General features: G+C 41.4%; 1 long non-coding RNA gene across 1 annotated transcript in view; it reads left to right on the forward strand.

Moving 5' to 3' along the window:
* LOC123927730 overlaps positions 1-5,610 on the forward strand; it is a 30,083-nt gene extending 24,473 nt beyond the window's left edge. Inside the window, exon 3 of the long non-coding RNA XR_006815522.1 lies at positions 5,529-5,610. This is a non-coding gene — a long non-coding RNA (uncharacterized LOC123927730). The remainder of the gene's footprint in view (positions 1-5,528) is intronic.
* The last annotated feature ends 390 nt before the right edge of the window (positions 5,611-6,000 follow it).

Consider the following 6,000-nt stretch of genomic DNA (forward strand, 5'->3'; position numbering starts at 1 on the left):
TCTCCTCAAAATGCTCTCAAGCTGCATCACGTGCACCAGAGAGATCATTCATGAAGGGAAGGGCCGATCAGTGTAGCAAGTTCCGCTGTTGTCTTGTTAGAAGAAATTGCCACAGCCAGCCTGACCTGCAGCAGCCGTCAGTCAGTCAGCAGCCATCCACACTGAGGCACGACCGTCCGCCAACAGCAAGTTTACAGCTGCCAAAGTTCAGGTAACAGTTCATATTGTTTAGCAATAAAGTATTTTTAAAGGTATTGTTTTGTTTTGTTTTGTTTTAACACGGAACACTATTACACACTGAATAGACTAGAATGTAGTGCAAACCTAACTTTTATATGCACTGGGGCAACAACAACAAAAAAATTTGACGTGCCTTATTGTGATATTTGCTTTATTGCAGTGGTCTGGAGCCGAATGAGCAGTATCTCTGAGGTATATCTCTAGAGAGAGAGAGAGAGAGAGAGAGACTTGCTGTATCTATCTCTATTTGAACACTCATACATACGTGTTGTCAAACCTGAGCAAAATCGAATAAAAGTAACAATAAAAATAATCTGAGGGGCACCTGGGTGGCTCAGTGGGTTAAAGCCTCTGCCTTCGGCTTGGGTCATGATCCCAGGGTCCTGGGATCAAGCCCCGCATCGGGCTCTCTGCTCCACAGGGAGCCTGCTTCCTCCTCTCTCTCTGCCTGCCTCTCTGCCTAGTTGTGATTTCTGTCAAATAAATAATAAATAAATAAATAAATATTTAAAGAAAAATAATCTGATATGTTAAATATGATGCTAATTACCATGCCTGTTACTACAATTACCATGTAGTTGTAGTTCAAGTGGGGATATCTTTTACCTACATAACTACTGGTGTTATTTGTCCGGAATTAAATCAAATTTTTTTTCTATCGTGTGGCAGCTTTGATTTGTTTTCTGGTGTCTGGAGTCAACATCACTGTTGATGGGAATGTCTCAACAATTACAGCCTCCCATTTCTTTGAAGATAAATGTACTGATTTAGTGATCCAGGCTTTAGTTTCTGCATTCTTAATTTTCCCCTTTTGTTCCTCTCCACTTCTATGGTTGAACCAGTAATTTTCAAACTGTGTGACATATTTTTGAGCCTTATAAGTATCATCAGCACATAGGAAAAGAATGAAGATTACATCAAAATGAACCAGGAAGGCATGGGTGATAATTTCACACAGTTGTGGCATTCTGACCGTGTCACAGAACCTATGGAAGCATCCCCAAATAGTGTGTCTACCAGTTGTCACTGCTCATCCCATGTCACTGTTCACTACACTGACAGCGACTTGGTAATTTTTATGAGCAGAGCTCTGATTAAGACTCGGGTCATAATTCCAAGTTCAAAGCTCTTTCTACTACATTATTCATAACAGCAGTAAGACAACAACAACTGACGTTTTTGTGGAACTATAGAGTGTCTCACTGATCATGCACAGTAGACAGAGCGAATATCATTGATCTTTATTACGTAACGATGCACTGTACGAAAATCAGGACAGGTAGTAGATGACCAGTAATTGGGATGCTATCTCAGACTCACTGGTCATTGGAGGAGCTTTCCCTCCCTGATTGCAAATACTCAACTGATAACTGTTAACCAGATTAACAGATCAGAATGCCCCACTCTGAATCCCTTGGATTCATTGGATGTTTGCTAGCCACTTTCCCTATTATTTAATCTTATCCAGTGTAATTATATCTTGGTGGTGAAACAACCAAATCAATAAGAAAAATAAAAATTTTCTGTACCTTCTTGTTCCACATCATTGCCTTCAATATGGCACTTGAGATTTTAATTTTCTAAGACAACATTATCACTTAGGGTTTAGGCATCTCTTAATCTGCTGACTGATGGAGTGTGTGGCAGGCGTTTTCACACCAGGACCATATGTGATATAATTACCTGAGCATTACAAAGGAGATAGGTATAGGAGCCCTCGTGGATCTGTTACAGGGACGACGATGCTTAGGATAGTGAGAGTAGGAGTGGAAATCGATGGTAGGGAAACAGTTAAAAGCAATTGATCTGAATTGGAACGCCCTTGTTTGTTTTCTTTTGAAACCTTAAAGTTATCCAAATGGAGTGTTAATTTAAAAAAACTGTTTTCTTGGGAGAAGACAATATTTTGAAATGTTTTTAATTTACGAGAGCCCGTTTCCTTCAGTCTCCCATTGCTGCATGAGGTTGAACAAATGTTAGCGGCAACTAATTAATTAAGTTTGCAGAAAGTAGCAGCAGGGGATTGGAAACTTGAAGTGGAAGTGAGCTTTTTGACTGTAAACATGCTGCCTGCTTGAGAGACTATATCTGGACTGCGTGCTTGCTGAGTTTTCCAAAGAAATGCAGTATCTCTGGGAAATTCAGGCTTGGCAAAGGGAAAAAAAATAACATTGTCTCTTGCTGGCAAATCCATTCATTTATTTCTTGGGTTTGTCTCTTGTGTTTTGCTTGGTTCTGGCCAGACACTATAATGATGCTATCCTCTCTGGGATGAAGGTGGCCCCATAGTACCTGTCCTCAGAAAGGAACTAATATTTGTGAGTACTTTTTCTATGGCTCTTTAGATGTATCCTTTCATTTCCTTCTGTAAAGCCGATATAACTCTGTCCTTTTACCGATAAGAAAAGTACAACTCAGGATTGGAGAACTCACTTGGGATCAGTTTATAGGCAATGAAATTGGGATTCGAACCCAGACTAATCTGACGTGCAGTTTTTTGCTACCAGGATGCTTAATTAGCTGCAGCCTCTTGCCTGGGTTCCCTTATGGCCGAGGGATCTGTAACTCAGGGGAAAGACATAGGGCCATGGAATGCGGGGTGGTGATTGTTGGACCAGAAGGTGATCTGCAGATCACACTGAAAAGTTCTGAGTTAGAGCTATTCCTGAGAAAGATTCTATGAACTGGAGTCCTCATGACTATGTTAGGCTAGTCACCTTCCTTTCCTCAAGATTTTGAACCCAGACATCACATCGGAAAAAGTGAAGGGATTAAAGCTGAAAGGGGATGATATAGAGAGAGAGGCCAGGATGGCTGTAAGGGAGGGATTCTGGGAGATCTGAGCTTAGGAGGGAGTGGAAAATCATGATGTATCCACAGGAAGTTGTTGTTTTAGATTTTTTTTTAATGTATTAGAGAGAGAACAAGGAGGGAGGAGCAGAGGGAGAAGCAGGCTCCCTCCTGAGCTGGGCACCCACCATGGGGCTCAACCCCAGGATCCTGAGATCATGACTTAAGTCAAAGGCAGATGCTTAACCAACTGTTATTCAAAACTCCATGTCCGTCATGGGGTTTGAACTCATGACCACGAGATCAAAAGTCATACCCTCTGCAGACTGAGCCAGCCCAGTACCCCCACAGGGAGCTTTCTGTAGAGAGGAGGTAAGAGCAAAGGCAGAGAGACATGTAAGGACAAAAGTTGAGACAGAGTTGACTCCCAGCCTTTGGCGCTGTTTCAGTTCCCAGGGTCTTAGTGTTCCCATCATGATGTTGATCTTGCCATGACAAGCCTACCACTTCAGTTTCATCATTTTGTTCTCTGAGTTGCCAACACGAGGCACTAGGACTAAATAGATTAGAGACTTGTAGGGGACATTTGTTAGGAATGCCACAAACAATTCAGGATGCTGAAAAAATTCTGGACTATCTAAGGAGAACTGCACAGGGGTTTTCTCAGAGATTAAATAGGACTTAAGTCAGATCATTGGTTTTTTTTATTGAGTTTTTGATGGATATTGCTGGTAAAAACAATCAACACAGAGTAAAAATTATAGTATCTATACCTGTACTTGGTAAAATATGTTAGAGTCTACAGCTTGCCTGAAAAAAATGGAATGTTCTTGACTAAGTTTAGGTCTCTAAATCTCAAATCAGTAAAATCACACAGTAGAAGCTATGTTTGCAGTGGAAATTCAACCGAAGCTATGAGTAATGTCATTTTATATGGTAAAAAACACGGATGATGAAATCAAATCTCGGTTGTAAATTAATGTAGAAAAAAATTGAGCTAGACATGTCAGTAAATAAGAATGAAGTAGAAAATACTGGTAAAGCTTGCCTATTCTATATAGGAATTATTTGTGGAATTAATTTGGGCTAATGGGAACTTCTTCAATAGTACGTCATGGCAGGCTCTTGGCTCCGGCTCTAATAACTCAAAAAAAAAAAAAAGGAATATATTGAAAAACTGTATTTTTAAAGACATTCGAGAACTAAGAAACAAAAAGTACTAGATACATTAAAATTCCAGAGGGAAGTTTGCTTCCTGGGTTAGCTGAGGTTACCGGCTGTTTTGTTTCCTGGGGACAACTCTACGTATGGTCACAGGCTGAGGGTCGGTCAGGCGTGGCCTAGACAGAGGGACTCTGCAGGGGAAAGACAAACTTGCTGAGGAAGCTGGCAAGCTGGGATCTAGAAGGGCTCTAGATGTCTTAGCCAGTTTTCTTAGGGGACATGTGCCGAGTACTGGGGTGGCCCAAGAGTCTGGGAGGCTGGGCTAGGAAAACAGAGGAAAGTGTCTTTCTGCTGTCAGGTGCTCTGACAACCATCCCGATGATGGAAGGACCTACAGCGAATACACAGTTGTCCTTGAGATGTTTGAAAACAGGGGTGGACTTTTTCTAATGGACATTTCAATCTGGCTCCAAGTCAGCCCAGTTCCACGCTGGACTGAGGTGATCAATTCCTTTCCCCATCTGCCTTCCAGAGGAATGTACAGACCCTCTGGGGGGAAATAACAAAGACCTGTCTCTCAGACTCCTTACACACGGTGTTGCCTATACAGTAAAATATTATGAGGCAGGTGATGAACAGAAAAACAAGACTAACAATTAAGAGAAAAGCAAGGAATAGAAGTAAACCCATAGATGGTCCAGATATTGGAATTCGTTCAAAGGCTTTCAAAGAGCTTGTATAAATATGCTAAAGAAAATGGAAGAAAAGACGTACAAAAGAGGAGAAAAGATGGGAGAGAACCAACTGAGAGTTTGAGTCTATATAAAGGTATCAATCAGATGTTCTGAAACCTAAAAATATTATGTCTGATATTAAAGACTTCCCTGGCTAAGTCTAGCAGCTCACCAGGTGCAGCAGAAGACAGAATTAGTGGACTCAGAGTCGGACCCAAAGAAAATAGCCAAACTGAATCACAGAGGGGGAAAAAAATACTGAGCAGAAGAGATAAATGGGACATAGTGAAATGTTTTAGCACATTTATAAATTGGAGTCCCGGGAGGATAAGAGAGAGGCAATGAGGAAGGAGAAATATTTGAAGAGATAATTGCCAAGTATTTTCCAAAAATTGATGAAACACATAAACCTCTAGATTCAAGAGGGTTGGCAAACTCCAAGCAGGATAAACAGAAAAGCCCCCGCCCTTTGGAGACGCCAGGGTGAAGCTGGTAAAAGCAGAGATAGGCAGAAACAATGGAGTCTGCTCTAGGAAATAGCTTCTTGATGAAAATTCACTGGTGTTGGTATCCTTCTGATTAAAATGTCTACATTTACAGGTATAAAGGCAGCATGTTCCTGAGGTCCAAATTGGAGGAGGAAAACCAAAAGAAAAGAAAAGGCAGGGTTCGAGCATCATCTTTGTCCTGGTATGTGTGGGTGAGTTTGTTCCTCACCATCACAGAACCTACCCGGAATCCTCTTCTGAGTATTTCTCCTTTACCAACCCTCTTGTTCCCTTACCTGATCATTTTAGTTTTGGGGGCTGAACGTAGGGCCTTTAGTTCTGCTTTTTTGCTTAATTGCTCTTCTGAATCTCAGAATTCCTAGATTTTCAAAGTTGTATTTCTCTGGCCGTTACTGTTTCACCAGGTGAGTCAGCGGCCTGGAGTGTTCTGGTCAGAGAACCATCTTGGTCCTGGTAGTGTCTGGTAGTCAATCACTTTTGCCGTTGGGGTCTGTTTCCTATGGTTGGAGCAGACAGTCAGGAAGGAATAGTGCAATGGATTCTATTTATTATTCTGGGTTTGC

This window comes from Meles meles, chromosome 17, assembly GCF_922984935.1.
Source record: "Meles meles chromosome 17, mMelMel3.1 paternal haplotype, whole genome shotgun sequence".
Classification (NCBI taxonomy): domain Eukaryota; kingdom Metazoa; phylum Chordata; class Mammalia; order Carnivora; family Mustelidae; genus Meles; species Meles meles.